This window comes from Glycine max, chromosome 13 (assembly GCF_000004515.6).
Source record: "Glycine max cultivar Williams 82 chromosome 13, Glycine_max_v4.0, whole genome shotgun sequence".
Classification (NCBI taxonomy): domain Eukaryota; kingdom Viridiplantae; phylum Streptophyta; class Magnoliopsida; order Fabales; family Fabaceae; genus Glycine; species Glycine max.
The window spans coordinates 12,425,883-12,446,041 of NC_038249.2; the positions used below are offsets into that span (position 1 = coordinate 12,425,883).

At 34.2% G+C, this 20,159-nt stretch overlaps 1 pseudogene; it reads right to left on the reverse strand.

The window, feature by feature from the left end:
- Positions 1-10,599: 10,599 nt before the first annotated feature.
- Positions 10,600-19,265, reverse strand: LOC100793800 (nuclear transport factor 2-like; annotated as a pseudogene).
- Between the last annotated feature and the right edge of the window lie 894 nt (positions 19,266-20,159).

Consider the following 20,159-nt stretch of genomic DNA (forward strand, 5'->3'; position numbering starts at 1 on the left):
TAGGCTGTTGATTTTGTCAGTGGGATCTTGGCTGTTGAACTGCGTTGCTCAAATTAGTGAAATCTAGGCTGTTCATTTTGTCAGTGGGATATTGGTCATTCCTTTTGAAGTGTATTTGATAAGCCATTAAAAATTATAAATATAGTATGCACTGAGACAGTTTGATCCATCACTTTAATCAGAAACCTTTCTACAACCCTAAACCCTAACCCTAAACCCTTAACCATGACTTCATCATTAGTCAATGCAATTTTGTATTATGATGGCACCATCATAACGACTAAACATGGTTCAATGTTTGTAAGTGGTTCCCTAAAGGCCATTCAACTTGACAACAAAATGTCATTTGATACGTTGAAGCAAGCTATTGGAAGCAAGATTAGTCTACCAAATGGTAAAGTGGTCAAGGATGCACATTTTCGATTACCTGTATCATTTGTTGGTGATTTTGGCCACTACAAGCCATGCATGTTGCGCAATGATGAGGATGTAATGACTATGTTTTCCATGTTCATAGAAATCTCCAAGCTCACATGCCTGGAGTTATATATTACCACTGTAGACACAACCACACTAACATGTGAACATCCACCACTAATTTCTACCAGCTCTGTCAATTTGGAGGGTTTGGATGAATACCTTGATGAAGCAATGAACCTTGAATCGAGTTTTGAAGACCCCCCTCCCCCAATTTATTTGATTGCTATTTTATTACTTAACGATTTGTATTCGTCATGTGTGTTTTGCATTGCTGTATTTTTGAGTTATCATCATGTGTGTTTTCATGCCAAAAATTTGAAGGATCCGATTAGAATCTTAAGTTTTAGTAATTTTTCTTGTTTTTTCCCCTAATTCTTTAATGTGTTTGAGGGTCGAATCAAGACCTAAAATTTTCCTTAATAGCTTTATTGACATGAAAACAATGGGAATGGAACATTATTTTAACAAAAATATCTGATACAAATAAAAATCTAAGTGCCCAAACTTACCCACATGGATTGAAGTCTTCAAGTTTTAGTAATTTTTCTTGTTATTGGAAACTTTGTTAATGTGTTTGAGGACTGAATCGAGACCTAAACGTTGTCTTAATGGATTCATTGACATGAAAACTACGAGAATCAAACATTATTTTATCCAAAACAACTAATACAAATAACAATTTAAGTGCCAAAAGTTGCCCTCATGGATTGAAATCTTCAAGTCTTAGTAAGGTCAGAGACACTTTTGTTTACGTCAGTGCATCATAGACATTTTTGCTTTTTGCCAGTGTGTTAGAGACATTTTTTCTTTACGCCGTGTGTCGGAGACACTTTTGTTTTATGTTAGTGCGTAAGAGACACTTTTGCTTTATGACAGTGTGTCAGAGACACTTTTACTTTACGACAGTGCATCAGAGACACTTTTGCTATTTGCCAGTGGGTCAAAGACACTTTTGTTTTAAGCTAGAACGTCAGAGACACTTTTTCTTTATACTTCAAACCATAACCCTATGTCATAAACCCTTAACCCTGACCCCTATATATAGAAGTCATATTCACTTTTGTTTAACACATCCGCGCAACACTTCCTTTCTATTAGTTTCTTCCAACTTTGCAAACACAAACCCTCTGTCACATTTCTTTCTCTATTACACAACATGTCTTCCTCTTCTATCAAATGGTTAGGGCACTACAATGGTCAAATAATAAAAACAAATGAAGGGGATATGTTTCAATGCCCCCACCCATTTTTCTTTCAAACAAATCAAGGTCTCACACTTGAAGCCTTGAAAAGAAAAATCCACGAAAGGCTCCATCTTTAACCACTAGATCAAGTATGCGATATTTCATTCTGATACCCCACAAGTAGTGGGGCACGAAATGCTCAAGTTTACAACAGTGTAACTTGTTGACAGTGAGGATGCTAAAGGTCTGATTTCTGCTATTCGCCAAAGTGAGATTCTTCAATGTTGTGAATTGTATGCAAACATTGAGCTATATACACTTTCCACCCTAAACCCTCAACCAGTACCTCATCAACCACAATATTATCCTCAGTCCCATTATTTACACACACCTGATGCAACCTAAGATACTTTTACTTTAACCCAACCACAACAAAATTTATTTAAACCAAACACATCTTCTTTTACCCAACTTCTTTTTGCACCATTTTCTACCAATTTTTTTTAACTCACAAGCATTTGATGCAATTGAGGATCAACCTCACCCATACTTGAGTACCCTTGCAGTAGAGCCTACCTCATCAACCCAACCAAACAAGCTTGAGTTTACAGCAAAACCTGACTTACCTAATGAATAAATCGGTCCCTTTAGTGAGGAAAAAGATGAAGTTCTACACAATCAAACCCAGGAGGAAGATGATGACGAAGAAGCTGAGCTTGTTCCACCAATCACAATCATACCACCACACATGCAAAATTTTGAAGAATCTAATTTTCAAGATTCTGAATACGGCCATAGCTTATATCGTGAAGAAGTCTGACATTCGGTGAGGACTCTCTTTGAAAGGATGTGTTTTCTGACAAAACAAGAAGTACAACATGTTTTGCAGCAATACCATGTGATCTAAGGAGCTAACTATAATGCACAACTATCAAACCCAATAAAGCTAATTCTCATTTGTGATTATAATAGTTGTGCTTGAAGGTGCATGGCATCATACATCCTTGCAAGTAAGTAGTGGGAAATAAGAAAGCTCCATGAACCCTATACATGTTCAAATCCATCAATCTCACAAGATCATGGAAAACTGTCATATTTGCTCATCAGTAAAAGCATCCACAACTTGATTGAAAACGATCCATCAACTTCAATGCCAACCTTGATAATACACATCAAAGCACTGAAGGATACACCACCATGTACCACAAAGCATGGTAGGAAAAACAAAGGGCTATTGAAAACATTTACGACAACTAGGAAAGATCGTACCATGATTTATTGAGATTGTTACAAGTTATACAATAATTTCTTCCTGGAATGGTTGTGGAGAAGGAAACATTTCCAATACCACCACAAGGAGGTCAACCAATAAAGGGTTTCGTGATGTTCCATCATCTTTTTTGGAGTTTCAGACAATGTATCGATGGGTTTCAAATTGCAAGCCTATGGTTCAGGTTGATGGAACATGATTGTACTGTAAGTACAAAGGGATCCTCCTTGTGGCAGTTGCATAAGATGACAACCATAAAATTCTTCCAATAGCCTTTGCTATTGTCGAGAATGAATCTATGGGAGCATGACACTTCTTATTCCAAAATTTAAAAAGGCATGCCACCCCACAACATGGTCTTTTTTTATTTTAGACAGACATGAGTCAATAAAAAGTGCCTACTAAAGACGTGATAGTGGATGGACATCATAGAATTTTGTGCATGTGTTCTACATTCGACACATTCCACAAAATTACATGAGGAGGTACAAGAACAATGCCATCAAGAAACTAATTATCAATATGGGTGAGTGCCAAACTTCTTTCTCTTCATTTTAAATATCATTTCATTTTGTATTATTCAAAATATTGAAATTGTATTTTTATAACTATTCAACATATGCAAGGACAAAGCCTACGTTCAATCACTACTACAACATTCCAAGGGAGGAAGTAGATGCTAACCGAGCAATTAATTGGCTAGTGAGATTCTGGGAGAAAAATAGACTCTCCCATAGGGTGGTGGCCGACGATGGGGGCACATGACCACCAATCCTGTTGAGTCAATTAATTCGGTACTCAAGAAATTTGCCAATAGTTGCGCTAGTAAAATCAACATATCTAAGGTGTAATGCAATAATTCTTCAACAAAAGAGAGAGAGAAGCCACAACAATGCTTGTATCAACCAAGTTTATATGCAAGTACTAAACAAGGTCATCAAAGACGTACAAAGAAAGGCAAACACTCATACTATTCTTGAGTTCAATTGTTGTGATACATGGTTCTTGGTCTAGGAGACAGTAAACCTGAGAGAGGTTCAATTTGTTGGAGATTTCATGGTCAGGTTGGATGAATGGTGGTGTAACTGTGGCAAATTCCAGAAATTACACATGCCTTGTTCTCATGTTGTTGCTACTTGTAAGCATACTCGCCATGGGTCCAGGAACTACATATGTCCTGTGCATATGTTGGAAAGTGTCTCCAACATGTATAGAGAATTGCTTGCAGAATTACACAATGAAGCATATTTGCCACCATGTCACAAGCTAATAATCTGCCTCGACCCTGACATGAAAAAAATTCTAAGGGTTGTCCTATCTTTTCTCGTATCCACACCGAAATGATTATCCAAGAACTAGGTCAACCAAAGCGATGTTCCGTGTGTCACATCCCAGGTCATTCAAAGAAAAATTGCTCCCACTGTGTAAACTCAAGCCAACAACGTTGAATTTATGTTATATTCTTTGTATTTTAAAAATTTTGTTGTATTGTTTCAAATTTAAATATTTAAGTTCAATTTAACTTGTTGCTATATTTTTTTTTATCTTCTTTTGCTCATTCAATTTTCTAACTAAAACAAAATATAATTAATAAGTAAGAAAATATATGATCACTTAAAAATATATATGCATTTTTCTTGAAAAATATATTAAATAAGTAACATAATTAATAAAAATATGATGTAAATCATAACAAAGAAAATTTTTAACTAAATTTAAATACAATATAAATCATATGGAATTATATTTTTTATAAATATTTAACTAAATTATATTTATATTGAGTATTTAAATATATGCATTTTTCTTAAATACTATTTTAGATAAATTATATTTTTCATAAATTAATATATATATATATATATAAAACAAATTAAAACAAAAAACAATTAATTTTTCTAAAAAAATAATAGAAAATAATTTCGAAAAAAGAAATAACAAAAAGTAAATAAATAACCAAAAGAAAACTCTGTTCACATTCTGAACTGAGTTAAAAAAACCTTATGATATTAGGAATCAATTTCGTTAGTACACACACACCCACACACCCACACACCCACTCCGTTCACATTCTGAACTGAGTTAAAAAAAACCTTATGATATTGGGAATCAATTTCGTTAACACACACACACACACACACACACTATCTAATTTATTACACATTATCTAATTTATTAGTTATACCCAAGAAACTATAAAACTTAATTGCTTATTTTCATGCACACACACACATTATCTAATTTATTACACATTATCTAATTTATTAGTTATACCCAAGAAACTATAAATTAACTTAATTGCGTATTTTCATGCAAATAAAAATTAGTATTCAATTCTAACATTTTGACACTAAATAGGAAGTCAAACAATTAATATGTTTAACAATTTTTTTAATTTTGTTAAAATTTAATTTAAAGAATTATGAATTGAATCATAAATTGTTAGATGGGATATTTTTTAAATATGTCAAACTATTTTCTTTACATAATTCACATAATTAATAAATTAAGACAATATAAAATTTAAGAAAAAAATGTGTTTCAATAAGAAATTAAACATATCAAGGATAATTATTTTATATATTTTGGATAGAAAGTTGAAAAAAATATCCATATTTAAAACCTTTTAAACATATATTTAGTTTGTCTTTCTTTGGACTTCTATTTAATTAGTCTGCGTTTTTGTTTTTCATAATAATGTTAGAGACAATTAGTTTCAAGAATAAATTTCAAAACTTTAATAATTAACCAGGGAGAACTTGTTAACATGATTTTTTTCTCTGTCTTGAATACATCTCAAATCTTTGTATAAATTCAAGGATCCTAAAATGTTTAGCTCCGTGGAGTGTAAATTATGCACACTATCAAGTTCACTTCGAGAAAGATTATTTGTGGTTATAAAATTATGGATTTGTGTTAGTTCTGTATGATTCACTTAGTCACAACTGGACGATCCACTCTTATCCCTAATTTTGATTATTACATGGTTATAAATTGTTGATGGATTAATTAATTATTCTTAGGTGAAACGGGACTTCTACATATGAGAAAACGTGGCAATTATCTATCTTAATGTTGTTATTTGTTGCATCCATTCACAAGTGGAACTTAGTTTTATTAAAAAGTAACACCCAACGTCCAATGTGTTGTTATAACCAAGCCTCCACTCTAATGTGAAAACTATACACTGTGCTCCTTTTACACAAACTATTTTATATCAAGTATAAGTGATGCCCAATGTAACTGTTGAATCCACCTCCCTGGTTTTAGTTATGATAAACCATTAGCAATGCAAATTGAAAGGATGATGGGTTTAAGTGATAACTAATATTCTACTTAAGTGTTTTAGTGCTTATTACTTTAATAAGTAGACATGTTCATTCATTTTGAAGTGTTCAGAAAGGTTTAGAACTACTATTAAAGTTGAGAACTCAAAAGATGTTTTTGAAGCCCATCAAAAAGATAAAAAAAATGCTTCTCTTTGGGTACTTGTCTTTTTAGCAAGACACTGGACAACAAGTTCTTACATAGAAGATTCATCAAAGGTTACATGAAGAGCATATAGAATCAGAGTGAATCTATGTCAAAGTCTACATCAGAATGATGAAGACCTTGACTCTGAATAACTGAACATTATAATGGTTTAGAATGACTCAGAATGCATCACAAGAACAACATCATATCTTCCATATGATGCCACAATAATAGAGGACACATTAGAAGATTGAAGTTGAACAACATTTCATTGTTCGAAGGTACTTCAGAATGCTAAGTGCATTAGTTGATGCAAGAGTAAAGAAAACAAGATCTGCCCATGAGAGGTTTTGATGCACTACTGAAGAAAGGCCATTCCACGACAGTTCTTAGTGACATACAAAGATGGTTTCGAACCATCTTTGAAAGCAACGTCGTAGAAAGCCTTCAATTTCAACGATGGTTTCTTCAAAATCGTCTTAAAGAAAGATCCTTCTGAGATGGTTGATAGCTAAGAACCATCTTAAAATTGTAGCTTTTCTAAGACGATTCCTAGTCTTAGAATGGTGCTTAACTAGCAGACCTGTGTAGCAATTAAGAAGCTGTATAACATGATAATGTGACCACGATTTTAAATTGTGAACATGTATATATATATATATATATATATATATATATATATATATATATATATATATATATATATCCCCATTATGAGAAATTGACCTTTTCCTAGAAATCTATTAAATGCTTGATATTCAATCATATTCGGTCCTAAAGCAAAGGATCAAACAATTTAGACACATCCTTAAATAACTTAGTATTCAACTAATAAATATTCAACAAACATTACATCCTAATCACAACAGTACTTTCAATTTCACAAAATGGAACCTATATACTCACATCTAAGTTTTATCAATACCAAAAAAAGTTAACAATGAAATTTCCGCTCCCCGCTAGATCATCATCAAGCTAGGCCCCAAACTACAATCACCATCACACCTTGTCACACTAAGATCCTATGATGTATAGAACAACAACAATGCAATGGTTAAGTTCCTCTGATGTACAGCACCAGCCACAACAAAGTGTTTCAAACAATATTCCCATAGGTGTGAAAAGCTATAACAATTTCCAATGTCAATAGCATGTACAACCCCATAAGTCTTCTCCAAGCACATATGCCATATTGCCATGTCATTTAGAACTTAATACTTTAGGGTTTAACCTAATACCTAATAGATATACATGGACATTTCAATACAAAATACCAAGTGTTGCCACAACAACGATGCCCTAGCGTGTACAACCATAATTCAATCACTCTGATCACTAATGTATTGCACAATTTTTTGTTAGGTGCACTCCAACATTAGGAATTGCAGCAAGCAACAAACATTACAAAGATTTCTTATTAACCATTAAGTAAAACCCACATAACTTGAGAAGCCAAAAGTTTTGAGAGTAAGAGACAAAAAGTGAAGTAGAACATTACTTCCTCCCCGAGCTGCACCTGTGACACCCTCTACCCCTCACATATATATTAATAAAGGAATAAAAATTCAAATATTAATTAAAAGTATTTAAAAAAAAATTTTAAATACAAGCTTTTCAAATGGGTAAAAGGCTCACATTCACTTTCTTCTACATCATATTCAAACTTGTCCAAATAAATAATAAAGTCATCTCGACTCAAAGAAGGTCATCTAAGTCTCATACAATTAATATATAACCTATATCCTAATGTCACATCCTATTAGAGCGTGGTGTTCCCGTGTCCTCTAGCATGAGGTTCTTCATAGTCATCCACCTATTCATCTGCTCCCCCGAACACAAAGTTCAAGATCATCATAGGATCCAAACACAAACAACAAACCGGGAGTGAGTTATCACATTTCTAACTACTAGAGAGAAACAACACAACATATAGTAGGCAAATACAATTTACTTAGCATATCTCACATTATTTCATCACTTTGTCATTCATCAATCACACTTTTCATCCATCAATCACACCTTTCAATCATCAATCACTATACATAGGAATCACACACTCCGATCAAGACATAATAACATATCAATTTCATAATAAACAATTAGCAAGCGTATGCGACAGTTATGCTAAGACTCAAGCCTATATGCAATGTGGTACCATGTCAGTGAAAAACCTCGTCGGGCGCCTAGGAGTACATGACAAGACAAACCACACAATAATAAGTCAAGTCACTCTCACTAGGTAATATCATAGGGAGACCAGTCAGGGTCACAGTGTTTTGCGAGAATGCTCCAACCATATGGGATCAACATAGGCTTAAAGGAGCACTCAAACCGTGTGACCCCCAAGGCCTACACTCCGAAGAGTCCGTCAGGGCCTCTCCTTCCTGATTCAAGTCCAACCCATAAAACATTTTAGCACACAGACTCTATCTATGAACTGTACAAAACACACGACTCCTCAATTGTTCTCAAAATAATTTTAACTCATCGCCCTTTAAGGGTCTTATCATTAACTCGTCGCCCTTAAAGGGACTTAACATCAACTCGTCGCCCTAAAAGGGACTTAGCATCAACTCATCGCCCTAAAAGGGACTTAGCATTAACTTGTCGCCCTTGAAGGGACTTATGATCGTGTGATTGTACAATTCATAGTTCACAACTCAATGCACACAACACTTCAATGCACATATATATCTCAATCATATACATACTCAATTTATCACATACACTTAATCCCAATCACAATAGTATAATCTCAATTTAACATGTTATCACACCTCATGAATCATATACACTTTATCTATGAACTATGCAATACACACATTTACTCAATTGTTTTCAAAATTATTTTAACTCGTCGAGTTCCCACAGTGGATCTCATCACAATACTCGTCGCCCTTAAAGGGTCTTACAATTGTGTGATTGCACAGTTCATAGTTCACAACTCAATACACACATCTCATCTCAATACACATGTATTTCATCATCCGTCACATGTTCAATTTATCACACACTCACAGTTTGAATCATCATTTCATAACCTCAACATAACAATTTATACAAAAGATTTTATCACAACATGGGATGTAAAGCCTCTAAAATAGTTTCTCACAATTGTATCAAAATCAATTAATCAAAATCATGGGTTAAACACAAAGACATCAAGAGCACTCAAGTTTATCAATCAATTCTCATCAGGACATCAATTGGTACATAGAACACAATAATATTGCATTCATAATCATAAAGAAAAATTATAATTCAATAAACATCCTAAAATAAACTCAAATTTAGTTCTCTAAGGATCCCTATATATGTTCTCACTAACCCCCAATTGTGAATAACTCATCCCTTACCTCTGAGCGGACTCACGTGTCTTTAGCCAATGATAGTAACATCTCTAGCGGTTCCCTGAGATTCCTTCAGTTATTCCTCCGACTGCTCCGATAGAATTCTCAAACATCAAGAGACGGAGAAGAGATTGAAACCTCCACTTGTACTATCTTCATGCGATTCCTTTTACTTCCTCCATAAATATTATCTCAAAAATCCCAACGGTTAAAGTGTGCGTAATTGAATTTCGAACAACATATCCAAATTTCATAAAAATCCAACGGTTAACGAAACCAGGATCGTAGTTTTACCAAGACAGTTTTGGGTTTCTGCGGGAAATTAAAATGCTACAATGCGAAGGGTTTTCCTCTAAGCTCAGATATGATTTTGAAATTCCCAAGGGTGAGAATGTTCGAAATTGGGTTACACGTGGTACTCAAATATCACGACGATCCAACGGTGAACGAGTCCGAGATCGTTGTTTTTCTGAGACAGGTTTGATGGGCCGTGGGAAAAAGAAATGGTTTTGAAAGGAGAAGGGAAAAAACGAAAATGAGGCCAAAAAAAGGCACATGACTTAACATAACTATTTATACCTAGGGTACTCAGCCTATTATTTGCTCTATATTTATTTATTTATTTATTTTATAAAAACAAACTCTATTTTATTTTCTATCAAACAAATAAATGAAATACCCTTTTTATTTTCTCTCAAATCATTATTTTAATTAATAATTATATCTCCTTATTTATTTATTTATTTATAAAATCTCATCATTTTTCTAAAACTCTATTTATTTATAAATAACAATCCTTTTTAATCTAGATTATAAAAATTGGGATTTGGCCTCCGCTCCTCTATGTATACTTGTCTTCACATTCAACAAATGCATAACAGACTCCAATTTCCTGTACACGTCAATTTATACTTAGTTTTTTTTTTCGTAGATGGATATATGAGCATTCAGTGTAATCCAAAGAGAGGAGTTAACTTTCAGACCCTAATGAATATTCCATCTGGCTTAATTCTGCCAAAATTCTTGAATTCCTGATCAATCTCCGCTTCAGTAGCATTAGCAGGCAAGTTTCCAAAATAGACAGATGTTAATTCATCTGGAACAATTAAGATCAGAAATCAACTTGATATTTTAATTATAAAAATTCTAAGACAATATAAAGTTCAAATATTAAATGATGTGAGTCATGCAACAATGTTAATAGTTTCCAAAACGCATGAACAAAGCAACTATTTTACCATAAAAAGAATGCTAATATTTTCATTTCTAATACTTTGGATCGAAAGGTTTATCCCCCTCCTAACCACCTCTGAAGTCTCTGCCAAAAGAAATTTCTAATGCTAATATTTTCATTTCTAATACTTTGGATCGAAACTCCCACATATTAGCATAAATGACACGAGTATTCAAATATATGAAGACGCCAAATATGCCAAGAAAAGAATTGTAATATCAGGAACATAAACTAAACCTTCTTCTAGTCTATAGCCTTCTGCTGCCTCGGTCCCTGACTCGGGAATATACATAGAAGCAGAGCTTGACTGCTGAACAGCAGGCTGTGCTACATGGTTCAACTCTGAAGGAGGTGGAGCACTTTTGAAAGAATGTGGAGCATGCTTTGGAGCAGCTGACAACACTAGCAGCCCTTTGGAAACTCGTATGTCGTAACTGCAAGTTCATTGTAACATGATTAAATTAAGACAAAACGCGAAAGTTAAAAATATAATTGCTCTTTATTTAGGTTTAAATCCAACATACAGCAAAGGACAATGAATTAACACTTTTCCAATATTTGATGCCTAATACTACATTAAAGACAGAAAGAGGAGCTTTCAAAGCAATAACTTCCACCAAATAAGAAAAATGTATTTCTTGACGACCTTAATCTTTGCCTCCCTTCATGCTTAGATTTTCTTCCAGCATCTAAGAGACATATAATTTCTGCCTACGGCCAATCCCACAGAAGCAGATAAATGAACGCTAGTAGCCCAGCCAAAAGTCTACATCCCTAGGAGTTCTCAATGAGTGTCGCAAGACACAATTTTTTTATTGCAGATGATTTCGAGAATTAGGACTATGCAAATATAAAAAAACTACCTAAAAGATTGTTTTGATTAGAAAGTGAGTATTAGTTACTCCAGTGGTGTGGTACCTTTTTTATGGATGGTGCATAGTTAGACACAAAAATCAAGTAGTCAGAAAAAAAAATACATGTAAAGAAAGTATTACATACAATAGATGCATATGTTTTCTTAGGAGGCTCCTCTAAGGACTCTTCCACAAGAGCAACAGGGGGTTCTTGGATAATGTGTGCAACGGTATGAATTGGTGGAGATGCCTCCTGTACGGAAGTTTCCTCCACCACTATTTCGGTTTCAAGTTCTTCTTGTAGCTGCTACTGGTGCTCAGGAAGACTATACTTGTCCACTGGATCATCATCTATATGAACTGAGTTGACATATTTCCTGGCTTCTTCCTCTAAGCCGTAGTCTGAAACTGCTAAATCAGAGACTCTGGACTCAGAAAAACAATATTTTTGGCAATGAAAAATGATGCAAGACATGCACAATATTTAACTGATGCTTTATATACATGAAATTTAATTTTAAATCAGAGTGAACAAGGACTGAGAAAATTAGTCACACAAGCACTCATCTTTTGGTTAATAAGAAAGGTGTGCATAAAATTCGTTCGTAAACATTGTCACCAGGAAACCTATATACTATCCAGCTATGCCCTACTACTAAAAAAATATTTTATTAAATAAGAGCCATTAGATGCACACAGATCATGAATCTCCAAACCAGATGCTAGGATAACAGACTGCAGCAAAAATATTTCCAGTTAAACTAGTCAAAAACAAATGTCATGAAAACATAATTGAGCAATTAATTTACCTGGTGGCTCAGCAAGAGAAGCAGAAAGATGTGGTTGTGTGTCAATCGTTTTGGATGCCACTGGTACCAGATTTGGGCTCGTTACTCCATCATCAATGAAATGAAACATATCATTCATTACAAAGTAACCCTTCTCCTGAGGAGCAAGAAAGAAAGTTTGAACAAACTTCGGCTTCCCACAGACATCCTTTATCTTCACAAAACCTGAGACCATCACAAGCACACCTCCATCCAGAGTCAAGAGAATTGATTGTCTTGATCTCAATTGTAGTAAAATTCAGTAACGAGACAATTGAATGAATTTGCTGCATGAGGGAAATGTAACACGTTAGCTATCAGCCAACATTTTTACCAAAAACAAAGAATGTAAAAAAAAAAGAGCACACCAAGAAATACCAAATATAAGGGTATGTTTACTTTGAGTCACTTTCAGTTACAAAAAATGCTACCTTGCTTTCACTTTGTTTCCTGTTTTCAAAACTTTGTACAAGAAACAATGGAAGCTGGTCTTGTAGCTAGATCATGCCTACGAAAACAGGAGACCTAACCCAAAAGCATTTAGTGTCAATCGTTCATCGGACACCCTCCCATTGAGATTTGTAATTTTGATGCAGCATCGACATGTTAATACATAATGAATAGTATCAATTACTTAAAAATTGACAATAAACAAAATAGAAAAATAAAAGCTTCATATCAAAATACATGAGTATAGTTGTTGAAACTATTTATGTGGATGCGAATTGGGCTATCATCAGTACTATCCAAATCCTCAACTCGACAATGACCTGCAAAATGGGCAGCATTTTTGTACAAAAAACTCTTATCCTACGATGCAAGTACCCATTGCAAATAAAATGCATTGTCTAAGGCCTTTGATGCAGACAAAATGAAATAAACAAATATGTATATTTATTCTCAAATAATTGTCGATAATTGTATAAACTTGTTTATAATGTTTAAATTAAACATCAAATACACCATAGTGGTTCGTCCTATATTATCTACACCTTTCTAAATTTAGTGTTTTGAACTTTTACAAAATATGTTGTCCATTTATTGTGAAGTGTTGTTATGGTCTCGACGTCCAATGGTGTGCCATCACCGAACCACTACAAAATATGAAATATACAAATTAGTGACGTACATGTAAAATGAATAAAATGTGATAGTCAACTAATAATTTAAAGTTGTTAAAGTAAATATACAATGGTCCAATCATTCTTTAAACCCCTGCTTATTATGTTCCACATTCAATGCATGACATAATAGCCACACTCATAACCTCCGCTTTGAACATGACTCTATAATCAACATGAAAAACAATTGAATCTATCAATTACGAAGTTACAAAACATCACTAGTCAAAAAAAAGCCAACCAATTAAAAGACTAACCTTTACTTCAATCCACTGAGGACCAACTTGATCAGTTTTACCATCCACAGTAGTCTTTAAGTCTTCATTGCACTGGTTAGAAAAAAAACATCAACGTATATACGACAATAACACATTTTTCTATCCAAGTTTACAATAGATTAAATCAATTAAATACAAAACTTAACTTGTTAACTGCAACTTTGATATGAATATCAGGCTTTTTACGCAACGAACATAACCAGACGACAACATCGTTCTTAGGACACAGAACAACCAACTGCCAATGGGCTCTGAATTCATACTAGGTCAAACACTCTTTACACTCATTTCATAAATTATACTTACTGATTCAAGTAAGCTCCAAGGTAGACCTCTCGTTGGGAATCCTTCACCTATGTTTGAATGTAATGTTGACATTCAACGCGTCTATCCGTTGCATTGTGTATGGACTAAAGCTCGAGGAATCCATACACCGAACCATGCCCAAGCTTGAACTCCACTAATCCAAAAACCTATTTTCAACATTTCAAATGAAAATTGATAATGATGTATGTTATAGGAATATTAATTATTAGTCAATGATATGAAATTTACTTACATCATCCATAACTGTAGTATAACTATGTTCAAACATTTGTCACCTGATATTATTTCATTTACATCAGAATATGTTAAGAAGAAAGATGCATCTACATTATCCCAAATTTAGTCCCATCCCACAATAACTCAATAGGCTTCTCGTAAATATCATATAGGCTCTTAATCAAGTCACGTAAATGATCATCTGCCGCAACATTATTCGACCATTGAATAGGTCTAGCCAATTTATTTGGACTAATATGTGAATCCTATATGGTTAATGAAAAGAAGAATTAAACTAATGTTATTAACTAATTTATACCAATCTACGATTGTCTTAATACATGTTAAACAAAATAAAAATTACCTCATGTGATACAAGTTTCACAAGCTGTGCCAACCATGCAATGAATGTGTCAAGGGCCTGCTTGACATACTGGATTTCTAACGTTGGGAATGAGACTTAAGTGTCACCGTCAAAAACTTTTTCAACACTGACCCTTACCACATCATCTGTATAAGCCACACTGTGTATGGTAAACCCCCCGTCATATATTTTTCCTAATGGCACCAGGTGTAACATCCCATTTTTCATAAGCTAATTTAAAAATAATTGTTATTTATAAATAAATAGAGTTTTAGAAAAATGATAAGATTTTATAAATAAATAAATAAATAAGGAGATATAATTATTAATTAAAATAATGATTTGAGAGAAAATAAAAAGGGTATTTTATTTATTTGTTTGATAGAGAATAAAATAGAGTTTGTTTTTATAAAATAATAAATAAATAAATAGAGTAAACCTAGCTATAAATAGCGTTAGGTCAGTTTTCACACTGAAGGTGCCTCTTCTTTCCCTCATTTTCGTTTTTCCCCTTCTCCTCTCAAAACCCTCTCTTTTTCCTGCATACCACCAAACCTGTCTCAGAAAAATGATCATCTCAGACTCATTCACCGTCGGATTGTCGTGAAATTTATGCACCAGGTTCGCAACTCAATTTCGAGAAATCTCACTGTTAGGAATTTTGAAATAATGTCGAAGCTGAGAGAAATATCCTTCGCATCGTAGCTTTTTCTTTTCCCGTAGAAACCCAAAACTTTTTCGGTAAAACTAAGATCCCGGACTCGTTAACCATTGGATTGTAGTGAAATTTTGATATGTTGTTTGAGAGTCATTTCCGCACGTCCTCACCGTTGGGTTTTGCAAAGTAATGTCTATGGAGAGAGAAAGATGAATCACACGAAAAGAGACCTCAATCCCTTCTCATTTAACCCTAACAGAACAACCGGAGAAGGAGCTCTAGAGAGCACCAAACACACCACAATTGATAATGGAGAATGCTTGAGTGACTACTTCGAGGTAAGAGATGAGTTATTCACAATTGGGGATTAGTGAGAACATGTGTAGGGATCCTTAGAGTATCAATTGAAATGGGTTTTGGGGTGTTTCCGCCATTTTTGATTCTATCATTATCATTATAATTGTGAATTATATATGTTTGACAAACCAATTGTTGTGAAATTGATATGCTATTGTGTCGAGTGTGAACCCTATAAATCGAGCATTTTTCTAATTAGCATGGATTGATGAAATAAAGTAAGAAGAAATTTAGAGTGAGATATTGATTTTGTATTTTCTCTTTTCATGCTTTTTAGGTTTTTTTTTATATAGTTTAAAATTAATATCATAATTGAAATTGACCAAAGTGTTCATATAATTATTTAGAATTTGTGCATTGAAAGATTACTTTGAAATTCGTGATCCAATATGATGTTTGCTAGTTTATATATATAGAATTAGTTATATATTTATTTATATTAATATTTTATTTAAATAATATTGTAGAGTTGTTATAAATTATTAAGTGTTGGAGTTTGAGAATATTATGGTTAGATTTGATGAACATGTGTATGTTGTACCTTATGAATATCATTAGAAATGTTATGAGATGTTAAATTATGGGTATGATATTTGGTTGTGAATAAGTGGATGTGTTTAACACTTGATGTTACAATAATGGTATTGTGAGCTGTGAATTATAAAATAACCCGACCAGTGTTTATGCGCAGTGTTAAAGAGAAAGTGTAGGTTCCTAGTTAGGAACCGATGTTAAATTGTAGCACAATGTGTTAAACGTGTTTGAATCATGAGTGTGAGGTCGTTGTATTGTGTAATTCATGAGCAGTGTTTATAAATAGAATATGTGATGATTATGGAATAACATGTTGCTTTGAGATTATAATATTGTTATTGAGATTGAGTATAAGTGTAAAGTTGAACATGTGTTAATTTGTGAGATACGTGTAAACATGTGATGGTGGATTGTGACACTATGAGATGTGAAATTGTGAATGAGTTTTGGTTGTGGATATGTGTGTAGTTAACACTTGATGTGACATTACTTGTGTTTTAAGCTATGAATTGTACAATAACCCGACCAGTGTTATCTTGAGAAAAGCGTTGATGCGAAGTGTTAAAGAGAAAATGTAGGTTCCTAATTAGGAACCAATGTTAAAGAGAAAGTGTAGGTTTCCTATTTAGGAACCAGTGTTAAATTGTAGCGCAATTGTGTTAAACGTGTTTAAAACACGAGTGTGAGGTCGTGGGTATTGTATAATTCATGAGCAGTGTCTGCATGCAAAATTATTTTAGGGGTTGGACCTGAATTAGGAGGGAGAGACCCTGACGGACTCTTCGGAGTGTAGGCCTTGGGGGTCACCGGGTTTGAGTACTCCTTTAAGCCTATGCTGATCCCATATGGTTGGAGCATTCTCGCAAAACATCATGACCCTGACTAGTCTCCCTATGATCTTACTTAGTGAGAGTGACCTGAAAAACCCATTGTGTGGTGTGTCTTGTTATGTACTCCTAAGCGCCCAAGGTGGCTTTTCAGTGACATGGTACCACATTGCATATAGGATTGAGTCTTAGCATAACTGTTGCATACGCTTGCTAATTGTTTATGATGAAATTGATGTGTTATTATGTCTTGATCAGAGTGTGTGATTCTTGTGTAATGTGATTGATGATTGAAAGGTGAATTTTGAATGACAAAGTGGTGGAATTATGTGAGTTATATTTAAGTAAGTTTTATTTTGTTTATATGATATGTATATCTAGTTGTCTTGCTTCTCTATTAGTTAGGAATGTGATAACTCACTCCCCGTGTGTTGTTTGTGTTTGGATCCTGTGATGATCTTGAACTTTATGTTCGGGGGAGCAGATGGCTAGGTGAAGTGCTTTAAGGAACCTTGTGCTGAAGGATGTCGGGACACAATGCTCTGATAGGATGTGACAGTGGGGCATAAGTTTTTATATTAATTGCATGATGTTAGTCTATTTTATTTTATCTCACTGATTTAACAAAATATTTTTGTAAATTTTGACGGCCTTATTTTGAGCCAAATATGTTTTAATAAGTTTTAATTGATAATAGTGAAGTGAATGTGAACCTTTTATCCATGTGAATTTGGTTACCGATATTTTTATATATTTTATTTATTTATATATATGTCGGGGTAGAGGGTGTCACACCAGGTGTGTACAACGATCACCTATGCAATATGTTCTTCCCCTGATGCATTGATGACAATTTCAACATTGCTCCCCTTTGTGCTCACCCATGCACCTAATACCTGTATATCCGCCTCAATGGGGGGTGAGTACTGCGATCCCCTTTGGGATAACTCAATTTTGATGGTCTCCTTCAACTCTGTTTCATTTTCTCTAGACTCCATTTGTTTTCTTCTCCCAACTCATTCCTCCACTCTTCCTTAAGGTTTCTGATTATCTCATTCTTTCACTCTTCCTTAAGGCTACCAATTATCTCAGCCAACTGTTGTTAGGTGATGAATGTAGAGGAATTGCCGAAGGCATGTGATGCCCTTTCGTAGTAGTGACTGATTGTCACACCAGACCTTGCTGCACGAACACGACCTGCATGCTCCGGTCGCCCAATGGCATTGAGTATGTCGTCACAACCATGGGGAACAAAGTTACCCTGTGTTGTCTATTCTTGTAACAAGTCCTATAACAAGAACGACATACACATACATCAAATGAGCTCATTCTTATTATAGGAAAAAAATTATTGAAATATACAAAAGTTAAGCATTAACTCACAATTTTATCAGATATTTCATGTGTTGCCTGAGATGTCATCTGCCCATATCGCTTTGTGCGGGCCAACTTCTAGTTGACATGTCTTTCAATGGGAGATGGGGGATCATCAATCAATGGTGTATTCTAAGTCAACATTGCCTCCTCTTGTCTTTTCTTCCTTTTCTCATCTAATAACTTCTTTTCAAGCAAATCATAACCCCCATGAGAAAGTATGTGGGGGAAGTCATTGTATTTTTGTATTTCCTGTGCCTTTTTGTCGATTCCCTGTCATACAACATATAGAATTTGCATGTAATTTAATTCAAATGAAATGATATATTTTCAATTGAAAATTAAGGTAAAATACATCGACATTTAACCTGCAAGGTAGGGTTCTTGTGGCTTGTAGCAAATTCCTCCCAAGTTTGTGGATCTAGACCATATTTTACAGAAGGAGCCTGTTTATCTTCACCCTCAGTGTCAGCATAAATAAATTTTTTGGACAGGGAAGATTTGAATTGCCTCCATCTAGTGGCCACCGTCGACATGACCTTCTTGGCATTCGATGCTTCTGGGATATCAAATTTGGCATGCAAAAGAAATTGTTGTGTAATTATTGAATGTCAACATTTTCAAGTGTTCATAACAAATAATTAAATACACCTCCATGTTAAGTGGACTTACCAAAATGTCATCCCATACTAGGTCCTTTAGAGATTCTAGTACATCTTTCCAATTTCTATGTACAATAGAATTCTTTTCTCTGGCTACGACCCCCAGATAGTTGTGGAACTTCTCTTTATGTGGGCCTGATCCTCTCCCAGTTACAGGATCAACGTTAGTCGTTGGTCTGGGATGATTCTTGGTTCTTAAAGTCAACCTTCTTAGCATTGTGGATTGTCTACTCTTCCTAGACGTAGCCTCTAAATGACCATCTGAATGTGGAGGGGACCTTGGTGGTGTTCCCATGACCTTGTGTAAATAAAACAAATTCATTAATGTAAATTGATTACAAATAGCATAAATTGGTTACAAATTCTAAATATGCACATTAAATAAATTTGTTGCAAATAACATAATATGATAAACATTACTTTGCTTTCTGCACAATTACGTAGGAATGTTCTCCCATAAACCTTCACCATGATCATTACGATTTGCATGTGTGTCATCCACCTCATTTTCTTCAATATAGAAGGCATTTTTGTGGAAAAAGAAGGTGTCTCACAAATGTGAAGTGTTGAATCATCATTCTGGTGACTGATACCAATTGGTCTTGCTTATAGAACCACTGACAATCTTAAATCACATGGATCTTGGATGTAAAACACCTGTCTGGCTTGTTCTACCATAATGAAAAGGTCCATCCTTGTAAGCCACCTTATTAAGGTCCACTAAAGTATATCCCAATGGATCTTGACACACACTGGTATTTTCATTAA